The sequence below is a fragment of the Myotis yumanensis genome, unplaced genomic scaffold (assembly GCF_028538775.1).
Source record: "Myotis yumanensis isolate MYYU_CA2020_CCGP unplaced genomic scaffold, mMyoYum1.0.hap1 SCAF_7, whole genome shotgun sequence".
NCBI lineage: Eukaryota > Metazoa > Chordata > Mammalia > Chiroptera > Vespertilionidae > Myotis > Myotis yumanensis.
The window spans coordinates 13,647,387-13,669,948 of record NW_027223758.1 but is presented as its reverse complement, the minus strand read 5'-3'; the positions used below and the strand labels follow the sequence as shown (position 1 = coordinate 13,669,948).

Genomic DNA, 22,562 nt, shown 5'->3' with positions numbered 1-22,562 from the left:
TATTATGCTGAATAAAATAATCCAGTCACAAAAAGGCAAGTACTGTATGATTCTACTTATATGAGGTTTCTAGGTAGGTAAATTCATAGAGAGAAAAATAGAATGATGGTTAACTGGAATTGGGGACGAGGAAAGGGGAATTGTTTAAAGCATTCAGAGTTTTACAAAATTAAAAAGTTCTGGAACTTCCCAACAAACAAAATTGCAAGACCAGATGACTTCACTTGTGAATTCTACCGAATATTTAAAGAATAATTAATACCAATTCTTCCCAAACTCTTCCAAAAAATAGAAGAAAGAATATCTCTAAACTCAAGACCAGCATTGCCCTAATATCAAAACCAGACAAGGACACAACAATTAATAAAACTACAGGCCAATATCCCTGATGAACATAGATGTAAAAATACTCAACAAAATATTAGCAAACTGAATTCAACAATACATTAAAAGGACCATACACTATGATCAAGTGGGATTTATTCCAGGAATGTAAGGATTGTTCAACATTAAATCAATCATTGTGATTAAACCACAATAACAAAATGAAGGCTAAAAATTATATGCACCTCTCAATAGATGGAGAAAAGCATTTGACAAAATTAAAAATTCATTTATGATAAAAACTCTCAATGAAGTGGGTACAGAGGGACTGTACTTTAACATAATAAAGACTATATATGATAACGCCACAGCTAACATCATACTGCATGGTGGAAAGCTTAAAGCTTTTTCTTTGGGATCAGGAACAAGACAAGGATGCCCACTCTCACCAAAGTTATTTAACATAATATTGAAAGTCTTAGCCAGAGTAATTAGGCAAGAAAAAGAAATAAAGGGCTTCCCAATCAGAAAGGGAGAAGTAAAATTGTTACTACTTACAGATGACATGTTATATGTAGACAAATCTAAAGACTCCACCAAAAAACTGTTAAAACTAATAAATTAAGTAATGTTTTTGGGTATCAAAATTAATATTAAAAAATGTGTTGTTTTCTGATAGTTTTAATAAACTATCAGATAAATTAAGAAAAAAATTCAATTTACAGTTTCATCAAAAAGAATACTGCCTAGGAATAAATTTAAACAAGGAGGTTCAAGACATATTATGAAAATTATAAGACAATAATGAAAGAAATTGAAGATGGCACATAAAATTGAAGAAAATACTGTGCTCATGGGTTGAGAGAATTAATATTGTTAAAAAGTGCATACTACTTGAAGCAATCTACAGATTCTATGCAATTCCTATGAAAAAGCTAATGACATTTTTGTACAGAAATAGAGGAAAAAAAATCCTAAAATTTGCATGGCACAACAAAAGACCCTAAATAGCCAGAGCAATCTTGAGCAAGAAGAATAAAGGTGGAGATATGCCTCCTGATTTCAAACTATATTACAAAGTTACAGTAACCACAACAGTATGATAGTAGTATAAACCAGACACATAGATATATGGAACAGGCCAGAGAGCCCAGAAATAAACCCAAACATATATGGCCAATTAATTTATGACATCAGAGCTAAGAATGTATCATAGGAAAGGACAGTTTTTTCAATAAATGGTGTTGAGAAAACTAAAGAGCCACATGTAAAGGATGATACTTCACCCCTATGTTATGCCATATGCAAAAATTAACTCAAGATGAATTAAAGATTGGAACATAAGGCCTGGAACCATAAGATTCCTGTAAGTGCCCTAGCTGGTTTGGCTCAGTGGATAGAGTGTCAGTCAGCCTGTGAACTGGAGGGTCCTGAGTTGAATTCTGGTCAAGGACACATGCCCTGGTTGCGGACTTGATCCCCAACAGGGGCCATGAAGGAGGCAGCGGATCACTGATTCTCTTTAATCATTGATGTTTCTGCCTCTCTCTCCTTTGCCCTTCCTCGCTGAAATCAATAAAAATATATTTTAAAAATAACATAAAATAAGATTCCTGTAAGAAAACATAAGCAGTGACCTCCTTGACATTGTTCTTGGCAGTGATTTTGTTTTTTTACACCAAAAGCAAAAATAAGCCAGGGGTACTACATCAAACTTAAAAGCTTTATCACAGCAAAGGAAGCCATCAACAAAAATGACAAGACAACCTACCAAATGGGAGAAAATATTTGCAAATCATATATGCACTAAGGGGTTAATATCCCAAATACAGTGGGGCCTTGACTTACAAGTGTCCCGCCTAATGAGTTTTTTGAGATACGAGCTGTCTCTCTTGTCTCGACCAATTTTTTGCTTTGAGTTGCAAGCTAAAATTCGGGTTACGAACCAGCTTCAGATACCCCACCTTTAGTTGGCGCAGCGAACGTCACAGTGAACGCCACAACATCAACCCAGCATCACGTGTCTCACTCGTTCACTGTTGATTTGACATACGAGTAATTTGAGTTACGAGCTCCGTCATGCAACGAATTAAACTAGGTCAAGGCCCCACTGTATGTAAAGAACTCATACAACTCAATAACACAAATCGCACCTGGCCAGCATGGCTCAGTGGTTGAACATCAGCCTAGGAACCAGGAGGTTATGGTTTGATTCCCAGTCAGGGCACATGCCTGAGTTTTGGGCTTGATCCCTAGTGTGAGGTGTGCAGGAGGCAACTAATGATTCTCTCATCATTGATGTTCCCATCTCTCTATCCCTTTCCCTCTCTGAAATCAATAAAAATGTGTTTTAAAAAAACAAAACAAAACAAAAAACCCCCCACAAATTGCAACTAAAAATGGTAAGAAGATATGAATAGAATTTTTCCAAAGAAGACATAGAGGTGGCCAGCAGGTGATCGTACTCACAAATCATCAGGGAAATGAAAATCAAAACCACCATGAGCTATCACCTCACACCTGTTAGAATGGCTAGTATAAAAAGACAAGAAATAACAAGTTTTGGTGAGGAAGTGTATTATTGGTGGGAATGTAAATTTTTGCAGCCACATTGGAAAATAGTAGGGAGTTTCCTCAAAAGATCAAAAATAGGACTGCCATAAGATCCAGCAACTTCACTTCTGGGCGTTTATCTGAAGAAATAAAAAACACTAAGGTCACCCAGCTGGTGGGACTCAGAGGTTGAGCACCAACCCATACACCAGAAGGTCACCAGTTCAATTCCTAGTCAGGGCACATGCCTGGGTTGTGGGGGCATATAGGAGGCACCCAATCCATCTTATGTTTCTCTCTCATTAATGTTTTTTTTCTCTCTCCTTCTTCCCTCTCCCCCCCCCTCAAAAAAAAAATCAATAAAAACATTTAAAACAAAAACAACAACAAAAAGCACACTAAGGTCTTCCAGACAGGGTCAGGGTAAGGATCAGAAGTCAGAGGTCTGTGACATTTTGGTGTGGCCTCAGAATCTGATCTGTTCCAATGGTGGTAACTCACATCTGAGAAACTAGACAGATCATTTCTTAGAAGGCTGTAGTTCCCTATTGCTGCATACAGATCCCAAAACTTGCCAGCATGGAATGCTCACAGTTTTTGAGGGTTGGGGAGTCTGGGAGGGGCCAGCTGGGTGCTTCCAGCCCCAGTTTATCATTAGGGTACAGTCAGAGGGTAGCCAGAGCTAGAATATCAGGGAACGTGGGCAGCTGGGGGCCAGCAGGGCAGCTCTTTAAAACCCCAGGAACTATCCATGTAGTCTCTCCACCTGGTATACATTGGATTTCCACAGCATGGTGGCCTCCAGGTACTGGATTCCCTAAATGGCTGCTCAAGACCTCAGTGCTAGTCTTCTAGCAAAAGGTGCAGGCTGCATGGATTTTCCTGACATAGCCTCAGAGTCACATGTCAACACTACTGCCACATTCCATCATTACATGCGAATCACAAGCCCACTGAGATGCATGAGAGGGGGCAGAGACCCCACCTCAATGAGGGTAATGCCAAGGCCACATGTGGCATAGCTGTGGGATAGAAAATACCATATAAAACAAATACTGGGGAAAAAAAGACTCAAATGACATGCTTTACAGGTACCAAATACATGGAAGGTAAAATCTTTTCTCAACAGAAAATTATCTACATATTTTTGGTATATGGATTGTCCCATTGTTTCTTATTTTCTAATGTCAATATAAATTCTTCATGTGTCAGATGGTTTCTCAAAAGTGCATTAATGATTAGTGCATTCTAGCCCTGGCCAATGTCTTTCAATGGTTAGAGCGTTGGCCCACACACCAAAGGGCCAAGGGTTTGATTCCTAGTCATCATCCCTAGCCCTGGTCAGGGTGCGTGTGGGAGGCAACCAATCCATGTGTCTCTCACATCTCTCTCTCCCCCTCCCTCCCTCTCTTCCACTCTCTCTAAAAATCAATGGAAAAAAATATCTTCAGGTGAGGATTAACAAAAAAACAGAAAGTGCATTCTAGAGTGTGATGCTGTTAGGTCCACAGTCAGAAAGTGGGACAGATTAATAGCACCAATTTTTGCACATTATATGGGTGCATTAGTTACAAGTGAATTTTAGGTCTTAGGAATTTTGTTCAGTTCCATCATCCTCCAGTGTTTTCACTGAAGAAATAGAAGAGAAAGGTGAGGCAAAATTGGAAGTTTTATGTCCTTGCATGTCTAATAAATAACTTCTCCAGACTTACACAGAAATCAGTGGCAACATTGATTTGAATCTAGCTTTTTAGTTTGGTTTTTTTAAAAATCTTATTCATGTGCAAATTAGAAAGACTGGTTTAAGCAACTGTGTGAATACATGAAATGAAACAGCAACAAATGATGTAAAACCAGTGCATAGAAGCTGAACCATGGAGTTTTTTTCCCAAGGTGATATAAGCCGTGAGCTGGGAGGTGCTGACTCAGCTCTGAGGAGTTGAGGCTGCTTCTCTACCATCTTCCTGGTTCCCAGATGCTGCTACAGCCTCAGACATCACACCTGAGATCCAGGCAAAAGTGGGAGAGATGAACAGAGCCCCCCCCTTTGGCCAGAGCTGTGTCCGTAGACACCCTTGGTTATAAGAAAGGCTCAGGTGAGGATGGGGAGTTAACTTTTAGCCTCCGGGTGAAGATGGGCAAAGCCAGTGCTTGTCATCCACCTCGCAGTGAGACGAGCACTAAGGCACATTATGAGATAGATGGGGGATGGGAAGACCACACTGTGTATTTGTGAACCCAGAAGTGGTTTGCTGGTAACTCTGAAAGTGTGTATGGTGTGTGTGGGTTGGGTGGTAAGTATGTGGGTACTGAGAGGTGGCATGGCTTGGGCCAGGGCCACCAGGCAGAGGCCCTGTACTGAGGCTGAGTAAAGGTGTTTGGCTGGAGTGAGCACACGCATCTCCTGGGAGCTGGTAAAATGCAGGTTCTGGTCTAGGGAGGGGCGGGGGTCCCGAATTTCCACCAAGCACCTTGCTGATGTTGTTGCGTCCCTTTGAGGAGCCCAGGTTCAGGAGGTTCTCAAACTTGTTTGCAGAGTAGATTCATCTGGAGATATTGAAAAGTTGGTTCACACACAAATAACGTAAAGAATATAAATTGACTTGGGTAATAATATTAAAGAAGCATCTGAGTCAGTGGTGCTTACTGAAGCATCTGTTAAAGCCGCACTCGTCAAACTAATGCGCACACAAAACACCTGGGGTTTGCCGATGCAGAGTCCAGCTCAGCAGGTGTGGGTGGGCGCTTGCGATCCTGCATTTCTAACCGGGGCCAGGTGATGACAATGCTGCTGGTCCCACCAGGCCACACTTTGAGCAGTCAGGTAGTAAAGGGCTGAGATGGTGGGAGAACGTAGGGGGAGGCATGGAAGAAGAGGACTCCATCCATTGACCCTGGTTTGAGCCAAAGAAGGGTAACAGCTGTTTTAGCTGAAGATGCCAACAGTGCAAGCTTGCTGATCACTCCAGTACATGGTTTTACTCATCTTATGTAAACTTACATAACCTGAAGTTGGGGTCAAAAACATAATATACTTAAAGCTTGTCTTATGTAAGGTATGTAAAAAGAACACATTGTAAAGTCCCTTTTATTTAAACACTTAGAGGTAAAAAAACAAATGCTAGAGCTGGCAACCGTTGTGCCTCTGGGTTTATTGAGGTGAGTGTTGCAAGGACATGTGGTTAGAGCCCTAGGCCACCCTGAGCTCCTGCACCTTTATGCTGTTTACTTCTTGGCATGCAGTGGGCCTAAATAAATACACTAATACATATTACATGCATATATAAATACCCACACAATATGTGTATATGTGTGCATATGCATGCTTAATCTCCCTGCCCTGCCTCCTTCCTCCTCTAATAGTTTGCCCATGTGAAGTGTGGTAGATTGTTTGTAAACAGGGGCTTCAGCAGTTCATTTCCCCGCACACCTGCCTTTGCACTGTGACGTTCCCACACGTCCCAGCTAGAAGAGGAGTCCAGTTCACCCCCGCCCCTTGTGTCTGGACTGGGTGTGGTCTTTCTTTCCCAGGCCTCCAAATGTCTTTGACTAACAAAGTGAAGTGGGAATGGAAATGTGCCGGTTCTGAACCCAGGCTTCATGAAGCCTTGTGCACTTGAACTTGCTCTTTTGGACCTTGTCCCCCAACTTGTGAAAGAGCCCAGGCTATGATGTGTTTCTGCCAGCAGCTACCAATGCCAGTGGGACTGTCTTGTGCACTTCAGACACAGTGGAACCCCTTGTGCCCAGAGCCTCGTAAGTGACCCCAGGAGAGAGCTTCTGAGAACGGAGCAGCCCAATTCAGCTCCACCTGCCGACCCAGAGAATTGTGAACAAATGAAGTCACTGTTCTTTGAGCCCACTAACTTTTGGGGTGGTTTGTTACACAATAGGTAATAACTGATACATATGGCTAGAAAAGGATTGAAAAAGTAACTGCATAATTATATATATTCCAATGCTCTTGCAGAGAGGAAACTCGGGGAGTGTCCCAGCAAGGATCGTTGCATCCCTGTGGGAGATAAGGCCCCAGGTTAAGCTGCTGGTTCACACTGAACCAGACCTGGAGAGCCAGACAGACATGTTTCATTCATTAAACATACAAAGTGCTTAAAGCAGTGCCTTATGAAGTAACCTCCCTCATCAGCGTTTGATGTCTATTTGCGACCTAACTGTGGCTCACACTGCCTGGTGGTGTGTTGAGAATGCTAGACCAGATGGAGAAGCACTAAGCAGGATGGTGATACATTATCTACCTCCAGCCTTTGTTTAGGCTGCAGACCAAAGACTACAATGACAAGCCAAAGAGGGGAAGGCGTCCTCGCCCTGAGACCCATAGATGTGAGCGCTAGGAGTCCTCCCCCGTGCATCACACTGGTTCCTGCCTAGAACAGATGAATCTCCATTTTTTGGCCTTTGCTGAGAATATCTTTCTCAGGCGGGCCTAGGTGTCTTTATCGATGAGCTAAGTGGGACCAAGGGATGGAAGTTTCACAGAAAAGGAGTTAAATATGGTGGAATCCTCCACCAGGATTCTCAGCTAGACACTGCTCCCGGACCTGCACTGCACCTGACAGCAGGCCTGGGCCAGGGCATTGCTGGGCTCCGGGGTGAAAGGTAAGGCATTGCTCTGCTGCTCTAGATCCTTGACTCGGGAATTTCCTGTGTAATAGGTAAAAACCTTCTCCATGTTCGTCTTCATTTCTTCTGTAGTGACTCAGTCCTACTCATGATCTTGGCAAGTGTAAGCTACCTGCGGAGGCTGAGAGTCCTGCAGGTGTCCTGACCTAGAACTGAACACCCAGCTTCTTTAAGAGGACAATATTCCAGACATCTGAATATGAAGGTCACCTTCCCATCCCCATTTCTTCACATATACACACACCTAAACACACTCACATAGATACCGACACATATGGGTATATCCATGCAACACATTCACGCTCACATGGTCCTACACAGACACACTCACTCACACACATACACCGTGAATAGTAAACCTTCGCCTGTGAACTTCACCGCTGTAGGGAGAGCTCCTGGGAGCCTGAAGGGAATGAGCCGCAGGGCAGCACCTTGGGACACAGACCTCCATGTGCACCAAGTTGAGAATGAGACTTTCTGGCCACAGCTCCTGGACTGTATTCAAGAAGCCTCATGGGATGCTTTGTGCCTTCACCAAGCAGCTCTCCCCACAGTGTGTCTGAGCCTGTTTCTTCTAGCTGGTGGGATCTGGACGCAGTCCCCAGAATTGGGTTCACTGCCCCTTTGCCCATAAACAGCAGCAGAGGGGAGGTATGGGGGGAGGTGTAGGGGGAGGGAGAGCAGACCTGAGCCTGAGAACACGAGCTGTCAGGAGAGGGCCATGGGGAGAATTTGGAGCCTTAGGCTTTTATAGAAGTAGATTCTTTCTGTGCTGCTCCAGGCATTGACTAGAGTGGTGGTGGTGGTGGGGTGAGGGGGGAAGGGAGAAGGGGGGAAGGGGGCATATGGGAACTTTTCTTTGTATTTGGTTCTTTGGGGAGGGTCAGTTTGTCTCCATGCCTGAATGAAGAGTACACAGATCCCAGTTCCTTGAGGACTTTATGTTAAGCTTGTCTTTGTGACTAATTGATTTTTATTTATAAAGAGTTATTTCATCCAAAATAGCAGTTATGTTTTGCCTGTGAGCCCGCAAGGATGGGATTTGCTTATGGCATTTGGGAAACAGAGAGGCTGAGAGAAGGGCAAAACAAGCCATAGTAGCTGGGAGAGGGATTGGCTGGGCAGGAGGAGGTGTGGTATTGGAGTGTAAGTGGGGCCTCTGGGATGTACCTGGGGACTCCGCAGTCAGTCTGCCCAAATTTGAATCCTGGCTTACCCCTTACCCTTTGGGAAATTATTCGAGTAATTATTCAATTACTCTCTGTGCCTCAGTTTCCCTGTGAGTGAAGAGGATGCATGGGTGCCTCTCTATGGTGTTGTCAAGGCAATTACATGAGATGAAAGACAGGCAGCTTTCAGTAGTGTCAGCCAAAGTGGGGTCCATCATGCAACAACTCATGCTGGTGTTTCCTTACCTGGCTCCTTAACTGAGGTGAGCCCCTGGGAAATGGGCCTGTCAGAATCCTTTGTCTAGGGCAGTGATGGCGAACCTTTTGAGTTCGGCGTGTCAGCATTTTAAAAAACCCTAACTTAACTCTGGTGCCGTGTCACATATAGAAATTTTTTGATATTTGCAACCATAGTAAAACAAAGATTTATATTTTTGATATTTATTTTATATATTTAAATGCCATTTAACAAAGAAAAATCAACCAAAAAAATGAGTTCGCGTGTCACCTCTGACATGCGTGTCATAGGTTTGCCATCACTGATCTAGGGGATGAGGCGATGCTGGGAAGCTGGGAGGCCAGAGAAGGGGGTGACAGATGCCAAGTCATCCAACCATGTCCAACATTCTGAAGGCTGGGACCATCTGAGTGTGGCAAAGCCAGGGATGAAGCAAACCCCAGAGGACCTGGCATAGACCAACCTTTCTGAGCCCAGCAGAGAGGGCTGAGCCTTCATAGTGAGGTGCCACAGGGTCACTACCCAGCTCTTCTTTGTGGGTCTGACTCTGGTGACAGGTGGGGGTTGGCCATTGAGGACTGGTACCAGGAGAGGGCAGGCAGAACTATCAGGGACCAAGGTCCTAAAACTCACAGAAAAGAAATTTTCAAGCCAAATGTGCTTCTTTCACGGGCCCTGTGGATTTGGTGCTTAAGACACCAGCTAATTAGCTGAACTAATGTGAGTTCAGTTTCAATCAGTTGTGTGAATTCTTTAAACGTACAAGTTGTGGCCAGTGGAATACCAAATGAAGCAAAGGAGAGGATGCCCCTTGAGATTCAAGATCTGTGCAGGCTGGGAGAATACTATTTGCAGCCAGCCTGGAGAAAGCAGTATACTCATGGAGTCTTTGTGCAGAGCAAATCATGTCAGGTCAGTGTAAACCAGTGGTTCTCAACCTTGGCTGCACATTAGAATCACCTGGGGATCTTTTTAAAATCCTGATTTCTGGGCCTCATCCTCCAAAAATTCTGTTTCTTTGTTATGGGGTGGGGCCACAACATTAGTAACAAAGAAACAGAATTTCTGGAGGGTGAGGCCCAGAAATCAGGATTTTAAAAAGATATCCAGGTGATTCTAATGTGCAGCCAAGGTTGAGAACCACTGGTGTAAAACCACTCCCCACAGGTAGGCAGGTGCAGCATATTAAAAGGGTGCGTCTAAGATGCTGTCACTTGGACGTTATTAGCAGCTGATTTTGACAGTTGCTGGCCAACAACAGGGCCGAGTACAGGGCTAGCAGTGGGGGACTACTGCATGAGGGAGGTGCTCCGGACATCTTTCCGTGGAAGACCCAGGGATATTCCATCAATGATTCCTGAAGCCCGGGGTGAAGACATACATCTCAGAGGTGGCTCCCAAGTAGGGATCTCACATTAACCTTTACACTGATTGAATGATGAAATAGGAAATCTAGTCATAATGTTGGCAACTGACATCAACTTGACAGCACTTTGGAGTATTTGGAAAAACAATGAGGGATATGTCATGACTGAAGACAGTTCAATTCATTAACTCACTGTGTCACAAGCCTTTGGGCACCTACTGTATGTATGCCTGTGCTTTCTGGAAATACAATAACAGGAATTGTCATCCCTTTCTTCAGGAAGCTGATAGTTTCCTTTGATTCAGGTACATCTTGGAAGCAAAAAACGAAAAGGTATAAAAATACAAGAAGAATAAGAAATATTCTTATATATAATGGTGGAGGGTGAAGAGACAGTGGGCTAGTTAAGTGATTCATGTTGAAGGTGTCCTTGAGGTTGAGCCTCACAGGTTAGAAAAAGGAAGGCCCAACTCAGAGAGGTTGCAGGGGGCAAGAGAGGGGTGGCCAAGAAAGGGGCTGCCAGGACTGCCCCCAGAGTTGGATCTGGGACCCTGAGGAACCAATCTGGTCACCCCTGCTCCTTGGCCATGAGGAAGGCTGGAGTGGCTGCCCAGAGAAGCCCCTGTTGTGCTGGCTGTCAGGAACTTGGATATGGAAAGTACCATGTAGTTCTGGTTTTCATGATGTCCCCTCCTTCCATCATGGCCACCAACCTACAAATGCCCCCTCTCCCACTGTCACAGTGTGAGGTCACCTCATGGAGGTCCTGCCCAGCTCTCTAAGTTACTATGTCTGTATAGGTTCAGCTTGAATTACACTATTTAATTCAAGGACCTAGAGATGCCAGTTCTCATTTGTTATGTAAAACTCACACTTAATAGAATTTTCTAGTTATAAGAATGCTTACTAGTTATAAGAATTGTAATGCATCTATTACAATTGTGGTCATTAACAGTGTATTTATTATGCTTACCACTTTATGTACTCTTTAATCTAAGACCAGAATATATCCTGGGTCACTTGCTCCTCTACTAGGATGGGATTTGCCGGTTAAATTTTGTGATCTGGACTTTTACAACATGGAGAGGTAGGGTGAGTTCCTTGTAGGTTTCAGACAACAGATTTATCCTTACTACTCAGTAAACTAATTTCAGACCAACCCTCCATGCTCTCCTTAGCTTGCTGAAGGTTAGCCACTTGACCGTCTTTAGAAGCTCCCCTACCCATCACTGCCCTCAGAGGAGGGGCACAAAACTCTCATCCTTTATTGCCACCCTGGCTCCCTAACCCTGCTGGTAGTTCAGGCATAATCCCGGTTTATAATCTGAGCTGATGTCTTTCCCCAATTTCCCAAGCTGATTGATTCTCTGTAGGACATTGGCATTCAGGCCAGGAATGTGGCGTGGGGGTTGGAGGTGGGGATGAGGAGGGCAGAGATAATGATACCTTGTAAAGTGTGCCATTAATCCTAATGATTCTGCACAAAGCATGCTTCTGATAGGAATAGCTGCATCTGGAAGTGTCACAATCACTCTCATTGCATTCCCACACCACACCCCTCCTGACATGAGGTGGGAGGTCAAATGGCCAGAAGGTGTCAGTAAAGGCCAAACAAAAAAGACGAGGAAGTCATCCCTTCACCAGCCAGAGGTTTGCCCCCAGACTCAGGATCAGGTGTGAGCTGTGCAGACTGGAGCACTGGGGCCGTGCTGGCACCTGGTCCTCTAAGTAACATTTTGGTTTGCTTGTTTGTATCATACCAATGACATTTTAAAAGATGCCAAATGGTGACTGCAATGTTTCTTTAAGAATAAATAAATATAATTGGAAGATGTTAATACAGTTGGAGTTAATACAATTGGGAGAAAATGACAGAAAAAATAGAAACACCCTTTATGTTATTATACAAGAAAGTATTGAGCCCCTTTCTTTCTACCCAGTTCTGTTTTTAATCTCTTCTCCAGGAGTTTCTACAGAATGCTAAGCTACTTAAGAGAATCTGATATTTCTAGTAGGCAAACAAAAGTAGTGGCTTTTCTTCTTTTTGCCTCTGCCTTAATTCAAATGCTGTGCACCCCACCAGTATTCATGGAACATAAAATCCAGGGTGCTGACTGAGATGCATTAGACAGGACCTCCATGTCTGGCTCCACAATGCTCTTAGTGAAAGCACAGCTTTTAAAATGCTGCTCATATCAGCCCTGTCTATTTCAACATCAGCTCTGCCCTGGGAAGAGCACAAGACAGGATGTGTGATTTCTGCTTGGCAGCCTGTGCTATGGGAGATCCTTTCCCATAAATCAAAATAGATTGTCATCATAGGCTGAGGCTGACAGTGCTAGGGACCCCAGGGGGTCCCTGAGGGAGACAGATTTTCACTGGAATCAGGTAGCTTACCAACTTTACATTATAAACATTTTTTTTTAAATAATAAAAGATTTCTCAAGCTAGCAGGCATCTGAAGTAATTTGAAGACTTTAGGAAAAGAAATATATCTATTTAACTACCTAGATAGAAAGCATATTTGCATATTTCATATATTTAAGTATATTATAAATTTTATTTTATACTTTATATAGTAGTGTGTATGTGCTTTGCTTTGAATACTGTCCTTCTACATATACTAAAAACTCCTGAACATCATTATTGTATGGAGCTATGGGCTGAACATTACTGTATGGGGCTATTGGCTGAATGTTTGTCGTCCCCCCCCCCACCTCCCCGCTCCGCCCTACCCAATTCATGTCAAAGCCCTGGCCTCCATTGTGATGGTATTTGGAAATGGAGCCTTTAGGAGGTAATTAGGGTTAAATGAGATCATGAGGGTGGGGCTCCCACAGTGAGATTAGTGGCCTTATAAAAAGAGGGATCTCTTACCCAGAAAAGGCCATGTGAGGACACAGAGAGGTGGTCATCTGCACAGTAGGAAGAAGACCCTCACCAGAAGCCAAATCAGAAGCTGTGAGGAAATAGAGGTCTGTTGTGTAAGCTGTGGTTTTTTGATGGCAGCTTGAGCTGACTTTCACAGCACACTAGCCCTGGGCAATGGCTAAGATATTACTGGTACACGTGACACTGCTGAGCAGCAGCAGCTAATGAGGACTTTCCCCACCCATTTGCTGGGTCCTCTTTATCAGCGTTCATGTTTATTGTAGGCCTTATTTTAGGCTGGGCCTATTTGCATGGCCAACTACACTTCTTTTTTAAAAAATATATTTTATTGATTTTTTTACAGAGAGGAAGGGAGAGGGATAGAGAGTTAGAAACATTGATGAGAGAGAAACATCAATCAGCTGCCTCCTGCACACCCCCTACTGGGGATGTGCCTGCAACCAAGGTACATGCCCTTGACCGGAATCGAACCTGGGACCCTTCAGTCTGCAGGCCGACGCTCTATCCACTGAGCCAAACTGGTCAGGGCACCAACTACACTTCTGATGGGAAACTATATGAAGCTGAGTTGGGCACAGGAGCTCTGAGGCCAGACTGATTGGGATCCAGTTCTAGTTAAGCCACTTAGTAGCTATCTGACCGTTAGCAACTGGCTTTAGCTCTCTGTACTGCAGTCCCCTCTCCTGAATATGGTAATGGTAATAACAGTGCCCTCCTCACAGGATGGTGGTGACATACTGAATTGTGGGGTACTTGGTCCATATTGCCTCTGATACTATCCATCCATCACACTATAGGCTGTACCTGATGGAGTTCAAAAAGTATTCCTCTTGTGGTGTCTCATTCAAGAGTCTTTTTTTTTCTTTCTTCTTAAACATTGATTTAAGAGAGGAAGGGAGGGAAGGAGGAAGGGAGAGAGAGAGAGAGAGAGAACTCGGAGAGACAATCATTGATCAACTTCCTCATGCGCACCCCCTATTGGAGATTGAGCCCTCAACCCCTGCATGTGCCCTGACTGAGAATTGAACCCTGAGCCACACCGGGTAGGCCAGGTGTACCTCTGTACACTCACCTCTGCAGTCCAAAGCTTCTTACTCCTAACATGAGATTTGTCTACCTGGGGGCACTCAGCCACACCAGGGCAAGTTGCAAGGGCCAGAGAATGAATGCTCCTGGGGCAGCCGTGGACCAATGATGGAGAGGGAGCTTGTGTACAAATGCCCTGGTTCTCTCACCCTCGGGTAAGACAATTCTGAGTGAGTTCTCTACATGGTCTCCCAGCCTTCTGAGGCAAGATTAAGCCCCAGCTGCCTGTAGCATAAATTGGCTTATTAGCACACACTCTTTTGGCTTCTCTCTGGCCCCTACCACCCTTACTCACCACTACGTGTCCAATGCTCTGGAACCACCTCTCTAATGAACTATTTGCACTTCAATTCTTGTCTGAGGGCCTCCCGGTGGGAAGCCTTGGGCATCCCCACGGACATAGGAATCATAGCCTAATTGAAATGGTGGAACTGTTCTGCATTAGGCACTTCTCTCCTACTTCCTAAGTGGACTCTTCCAAGAACCAGCAGAGAGCTGGGACTGCTGTGTCACACTGAGAGGCATTGTCACTTGCAAAGAAGCTTTGCTTGTGCATTGATGTTGTTGCCCTAATTCACAGAGTGTCAAAGCCTCTTCAAGATGAATCACATCCCAGCACAGACAGGAGTAAATCTTAGGGGGACAATACCAGATCCTCACAAATGAATCTTCTCCTCTAGAGCCTAATTGGAAAGAATATGACTCTGAAATAATCACTCATTTGACCCCAGCAGCAAGCGTCTTATTCCATGGATGTCTCATCCAAAATCTCTTACGAGCGTGCTCATTGGCTTTTTTACATCAGATGTAGATTCACCTCACTGCACTGCCATTTGGCTTCCGGTCAGGAAGGTGTGAAGGCCTGTGGGGCTGCCCATTGCCATTAAAGGTAATGAAATTCAAAGTTCATTGAAGTAAGATGAGTACTAGCAGCTTTATAATAATTAAGATGGATGCTTCTGATATATACAGAAAGCACCTTCAATAGAGTTTTACCTGGATTTATGTTTATTTTCCTATAAATTATGACTAATTAAGGTCTTCAGTGGATATTTACTTTGACAAAATTATGTTCAGTGCTCATTCAGAAGTCATAGCATTAAGCATATCACTTTTGTTTTCCAAGTCTCAAGGTGCCTTTACCCCAGATATGTGAATGGTCATTTGCCCCAAATTCATGGTTAGGGTGTCAGGAGCTTTGTGGTCTTCAGGTGAGGCTGGTGAGATAAAACCAGGAGAGAGGTGAGTACCTCAAATATACATGGTGATGTCCAGAACTGGCTGTAAGCTCATCAGCAGCAGTGAAGAGAGGGAGATACAATCAGCAACATGACTCACAGTGTCCAAGCGGTAAAAATAGTGCAGGGACTCATGAGAAGCTCATCTATTTCTGTCACTGAGATGAGATGCAAAGTTCTCATTTAAACAATACTGCACTGCAATGAGCAGCATTCCCTGAAAACACTCCACTGGGAATGTTTCCCTCCCCCCAACTCAGCTCTCCAATCTCCTACCCTGCTCTAGCTTTTCCATACTCTCATCAGCACACTTATTAAATCCACATCCTATCTTTCATCTTTGGGTAGAGCATAAAGATCGCAAAAATAGAGGCTTCATTTGACTGGTACCCCCAGCACTGGTATGATGCCTGATACAGGGCAGGTGCTCATTGCATCTTTGTTAAATGATTGGATTTCATAAATTTTATTTCGTTGGGTCTATTCTTAGGAGATCTGTGGGATCCAGCAAGAACAGACAATTTTGGCGTGTGGATCATTGGGTGCTTGTTTTACTACAACATTGATTTTAGTATATCTAGTCCAAATAAAAGTGTGTATATATATATTAGAGGCCTGTTGCACGAAAAGATCCTTGCAATAGGCTTCCCTTCCCCTGGCTGCCGGCACCGGTTTTCCTCCGGCACCCAGGACACAGGCCTTCTCTCTGGCCGGAGCCGCCTTCAAGCCTTCGCTGCCCCGCCCGGCCACCCCGGGTCGGGTCGCACATGGGACACCTGCCACTCCGGGTTGCAGATAGCAGTCCCAGATGGCAGCAGAGCAGGCAGGATGGTGCTGTCCCGCCCTGCCTGCAGTATGCAAATTAGCCTCCATCTTTGTTGGCGGTTAATTTGCATATTGTGCTGATTAGCCCATGGGAGGCGTAGCAAAGGTATGGTCAATTACCATGTTTGTCTATTAGATAGGATATATATATATATATATCTCACATAAATAACAAAAATGTTTAAAGAAGCACATTAAGAGAAAATAGGGAAAGGTGAGGACTGAGACAAAGTGAAAAAACCTTTGCAAGCTAGACTTGGTCACTGTCAGCTCACTTGTGGGCTGACCAGTCCTAACTTTGGCTCTAGATCTCCATCTATGGCTATAAGGCCATTTGAGGGGTTGAGTGATCAGGTTTTATTTTTCCTGCTTTGTAGCATGCAAGTTATTAGTTTTCAGCTTTCTTCAGAGTAGATCAACATTTAAACTTGAATTCTGTAGTTCATGAACATGAGCTTTTACTTCAAAGAAGTGAAAGAAGGCCAATGGGCCTGGAGCACAGAAAGTTGCGGGGGTGGGGGTGGTCAGGGAGGAGCAGGGGGCATGAGGAGTTGGCTCATGCTGGGTCTCATTAGCTACACCAAGACCTTTTGTCTGTACCCAGGGTCAGTGTCACTGAAGTAATTATGTAGGAGTGTTACAAGTTCAGTTGTATTCCTGAGAGACCCCTATGGCCACGGCACTGACCAAGAAAGGGTGTGCAGGAAGAGCTAGAAGATAGCTGAAGTGGCATGGGTGAGAGAGATGATAACAGCTCAACTAGGGTGACAGGGGAGACAGGTGGAAGAATTGGCAAGACTTGTCAAAGACTCAGTTTTGATGGTGAGGAGAAGGTAATGGCAAAATAGACTCCCAGGTTTGAAACTTGGTGGACAAGTGGTCAGTGGTGGGACTGTTCATGGACATTGGGTGGGGTGATAAACCAGCAGAGGGTTTGATGCACATTGAGCTTGGTGCTTTTTAGAAAATATATTTTTATTGATTTCAGAGAGGAAGGGAGAGGGAGAGAGAGAGATAGAAACATCAATGATGAGAAATCATCATCAATCAGCTGCCTCCTACATGCCCCACACGGGATGGAGCCCACTACCCGCGCATATTCCCTGACCTGGAATTGAACTGTGACCTTCTGGTTCATAGGTTGACGCTCAACCACTGAGCCGTGCTGGCCAGGCGAGCTTGGTACTTTTGAAAAGTCCAAAGTGGAGATTCCAGTTGGACTGGTGGTCACTGTCATGTGGGTGATAGTTGGCACCAGGGGTTACAGGGAGATTATGAGTGAAAAAAAGATTTAAACCCAACACTTAAAGGCTGGACAGAGGAGGATGACAAAGAGTATGGGGGACTATCTGGAGAGGGAGTGGGAAAAAAGGCAGTTGGGGAAGCCATGGGGGAAATTATCTCAGGGAGAAGGGGGCACATGTTTCTGAGAGTTGTCATGAAAAGTGAGGTAAAGCATGCAAAGTATCTTTTTGGCTCATTGATATTTAAGCCAGGGGTTCTTTCAGGGGAATTGAGGGAGGGAGACCAGATTGGTTCCTGCATATTCATGCACCAAATCTGCCCTTTCTCACTCAACATCACAGCTAAATTTGGGTAGATTTCAGGCATCCACATTGATTTCTTATATTTTTGAGGTTCGTTTTTTAGTAGCACTGCAATATTTATAATAAAATTGAATTTAATGGGATCCCAGGTGACATCCACCTATATTTGCTGTTTCATAGTTTGCTTCTTTGGAAAAGGCAATAACGCTGGGGAAAAAAAATAGAAGGCAGCACAAAAAAGAGGAAGACCAAATATGAGATGGATTGACCCCATAAAAGAAGAGATAGGCTTGAGTCTATAGGAGCTGAGCAGAGCTGTTGTGCACAGGACACTGTGGACACTACTCATTCCTAGGGTGTCCATACTGAAGGGCATGTAACACAGTTTCTTTCCTAACTAGCTCAGCGTGTGTAGGCTCACTAGATCTTCTCAGCATTTTCCTTAGAAGGCCTAGTCTTAGACGTAAGAGCACAGTGAGGCTAGGGCTTATTCCGGAGATCAGAAATCCAAACACAGGAGGAAAGATGCTTACTCTGGTACACGCAAAGCAAGTTTTGAAAAGTCTGTAAATAATGACATGTCATTGAACATTTCAGTATTTCTCTGTTTTCTCATTCTCCCTATTCTGCCAAATCTAGTGGCCCGGTGGTAACCAATCAGGGGCCTACTACAGAACAACATGTGTAAAGAAAAATGATTTATTTTAAGGGGTTCAGAATATATGAACTAGGATAGCAGAAATAAAAGAGGGCCTGTGATATAATCTCATTGGTGACCCTGGGGCTTGGATTAGGATTTAGCTCCTACACCATCAAGCCCTGGCCCCCGTTTATCCCAAGTGCTTCAATTAGGCACCACCAAATTCTATTTATAAATGATTTCAGGGAAGAATTTTCTATTTGGGTTAATACAGCTATGGTTGGAGGCACACAGCTAGGGTGTGTCAATCCAGGCATACCTATCTTTAGCAAGTTTTAAGACCAAGGGCACATGAAATAAGGTAAGCTAAACCTTTATCTAAAACATGTGTTCCACTGGCAACACACCCAAATACCCAGAAAGGAGAATACAATTAAGATAAACACATCCAAGTTGTCAGGAAACCAAGCCAGGCTTTGAAGAAAGAAACTCCCCCTGAGGAGACTGAGACCATAACAGTCCTCCTTGATGCTACCAGAGCTAAGGGTGGCCAGTGTTCTAATATATTGTCCCTGTTGTGTGTGTGTGTTCACCTTGTTACCTGGGCAAATAAGATCTCAAACTACACTTTCCAAAATTCAAGTCTCTTGAAGTCATATAACATAAATGCCCACCAGAAAAGGTCCTTATCTAATTGCCCCAGACTGGCCTCCTTGCTGAAAAGGAAACAAGCCCCCTGTGGGCACAATCCAAGAGTTGTCTTCACCTAAAATAAAAGTGCCTGTTGGTTTCACTCTGGCTTGTTTAAAGCCTTCTGAGCAGTGACTTCCAGGGCAGTGGCTCTTCCTCAGTCTTCCAAGCCAAGGCAGCATGGTCCACCAGGGACCACGCCACTTCCCAGAATTGACAGAGAAGTGTGCCTTGTGGACCCCAGGTCCCCTGTGAGGAGCAGGTTTGAGTCAGCCGTACAAGGAGAGAAGTTGGGCAGTGGGTGAGGTAGCCTGCAGCCCGTTTTCTCATTCCGTCAGGAGGGAATATCAGAATAAAGGATAGATTGGAGCCTAAGACAAGGACTTGCATGCATGTGGATTCCCTGGGAAGTGATTCAGGGGGAAGAGTGGGGAATTACGCAGGGAAAGGAGGGAAGTGAATAAACGGCTCATTATCAAGAGTCACCCCAGGGGTGACTAGGGTCAGTTCTGCTGGGGAGTTATGGGAGACAAAGTAGGACCTCTTCAGGTGCTTTAAACACCTGCAGGCCATGAGCTGGTGGCTTTATCCTTTTGTCCATGGTGTCCATGGCTGCTTCTTCCCCAGTCCATGGAACATGTGGACCAAGGTAGCATCTTTGATTGGTTATGGTTGGATGCCACTGGTGAATGCTGCAGGGATGAGTGCCAAGGGTAAACCGACAGGACCATCAACATCTGCAACACGAGAATGCCAAAACAATTTTGGATTCATCTTTATGCCAATATATGTGGTTCCTGAAGAAGAGGCATATAATAGTATCATTTTACCCGGGACTGGTGAGAGTCCAGGCTTTCTGGAAGATGTTGCTTGGAGCTCACCTGTTAGCCTCCTCCTTTGTATGAAGCCGTGTTCCAAGCTCATTCCTCTGCACCAATAGGCATGTAAACCTCCCCACCATCAGACTGCTGGGAGCACAGGAGCTCAGTATGAAGGGAGCTGCAGGGCCCATGGGGAAGCACTCCTTGCCCTTACTCAGCATACAGTGCAGCTGTTACTAAAGCTTCAAGTTCCTTCTGTGGTTCCTGAGGATCACTCCTGGGAAAACACAGTGAGCAGCAAGCAGGTGTGAACAGGAGGTCTGCAGCCAGGCATGTCTTCTCCACCATCCAACCAAGAGGGAAGCAGCCTGCTCCTGCCTCCTGCCAGTAGTCTGTCTCCTCCTTCTCCAGCACAAACTGACCAGAACTCATTATTCTATTCAAGGAGTTCAGTGCCAAGAAGGGCTGAGGGGAGAGCCAGGGGGCACACTGTTCCTAGGAATCCAGGAACATCTAAGCAGGTACTTAGGTCAGCAAGCAGCAATGGTCCCTCATAAGAGCCTGAGCCTAAAGGGGCCGCTCAGCAATAACTACAGAGAAGGGTCAGGAGCTCTGCAAGGTGCAAGTGCGGCTTCAAAGTGAAAACCAGTGGAAAGGAAAACTGCCTGAAAAGAGGAGGAGATAAAACATAGATGAGAAAGTAGGGAAGGAGGTTAAGAGATGAAAACAAAATGTTAATAATGGATATGTGGAAATTTTAAATTAAGGGGGATAATATATACATGTTCGTCCCAATGAAAAAAGAGGTGGGTGAAATGAAAGATGTTTAAAATAAATATGAAAACAAGCATAGAACCAACAAAATTAGAGAAAAATTTAGAAGTTAAAGATTATTTTGTGAAGTAAAACAAAAAACCAAATGAGCAAACAAGTATAAAAACAAGACTAGGAATTGGAAACTAAATAAATACACTACTTCAAAATGATTTTTTAAAAAAATGCCAGCAGGTGTGGTTCAGTGGTTGAGTGTCGTCCTATTAACCAGGAGGTCATGGTTCAATTCCCAGTCAGGGCATATGCCCTGGTTGCGGGCTCAAGCCCAAGTAGGGGGTGTGCAGAAGGCAGCCGATCAATGATTCTCATCATTGATGTTTCTATCTCTCCCTCTTCCTTCCACTCTGAAATCAATAAAAATATTTTTAAATGATAAAAAGGATATGATTTGTCAATTTGTTGCATGCTTTCATGTCTCTGAATCTATTTTATTTGTCAGCTTATTTTGTTCAGTAGATTCACATATAGCTCAATTTTGAAAATTAAAAAAAAAAAAAGATTGAAGTTCTCAGTCTCACATTCCCCACAGGCACAAAGTGGAATAGTATGACTTGAAGAAAAAGGAAATAAATAGAGGTAGAATAAGGAGCCTAAAGACTAAATAAAGGGTTTCACTATCAGGTCAATAAGAAATAAAAAACAATTGCCTAGATGACAAGTCCTACAATAGAATGTTTTCATAGTCATTTAAGAAAGTAACATCACATCATTGTCCCTGTGCTGAGCCATCCTAGCACACGTCCTGCAGGTGAGCTCCAAATCTGAATCTGTGCTGCTTGCTTCACCCTGGTGACTCCCAGAGACCCTGTCCCACTCAGCTCAAAGGGATTTCATCTGGGGCTACAGGAAACCTCTTAAAGGGCTCACATACAGATTCCCTCCAAGACACTTAGCAAAGGGACAGCATCTCAAAAGATGCCAGATATTTGTGAGGGGCTGAGTTGAGTGGCTCCTAAGGGAGGTCCACTATTATCCCAGTGTTGAGCCCTCAGGCTACAGGCACAGCCTGCAGGCACTGCCTGCACTAAATCAGAATATGCATGAACACGATGAACACTCCCCCCCTTCCCTTGATTCCCAGAGACCCGCCTCATCCACTCACCTGAATCCTCAATGAGACAGAAAACACAGGGCTGTGGAAACCCATTGTCCTAAAGAGACTGCACACAGATTCACTTGCTCACAGACACCAGCGCTGTTGGCAGCCAGCCTTGAGTCACAGCGTGGACTCTCCCAGGTGCATTCCATAATGTACAAACTCTAGAGTTAATGCTATCACTGTTAGAATTTTCTTCCTGTCACCCAGCTGGTGTGGCTCAGTGGTTGAGCATTGACACAGGAACCAGGAGGTCACTGGTTTGATTCCAGGTTGTGGGTTTGATCCCCAGTAGGGGGCATGCAGGATGCAGCCAATCGATGTTTATATATATCCTTCTCCCTTCCTCTCTTTCTAAAATAAAGAAAACATGGTGGGTTTTTTTAAAAAAAAATAATTCTCTTACTGTTTAATATTACTGTTCAATATTTCACTTTCTTCTCACTCTTCTAACACCAGAATTCATCATTATTATTGTCATTATTGTTGCTATAATTTTCTATTAGTCAATGCTTATTAAAGATTACTCATATTCTTTACTTACCTTATATCTTGCACCTCCTTTCCACTTTCTGTGATCAATTTCCTTTCGTCTGGAGGAC

General features: G+C 44.1%; 1 protein-coding gene and 1 pseudogene across 3 annotated transcripts in view; one reads left to right on the top strand and one right to left on the bottom strand.

Moving 5' to 3' along the window:
• LOC139014346 (casein kinase II subunit alpha' pseudogene) overlaps nucleotides 1–7,567 on the bottom strand; it is a 165,316-nt pseudogene extending 157,749 nt beyond the window's left edge.
• SYNDIG1 (synapse differentiation inducing 1) overlaps nucleotides 1–22,562 on the top strand; it is a 185,938-nt gene that overhangs the window by 71,566 nt on the left and 91,810 nt on the right. The window lies entirely within an intron of this gene.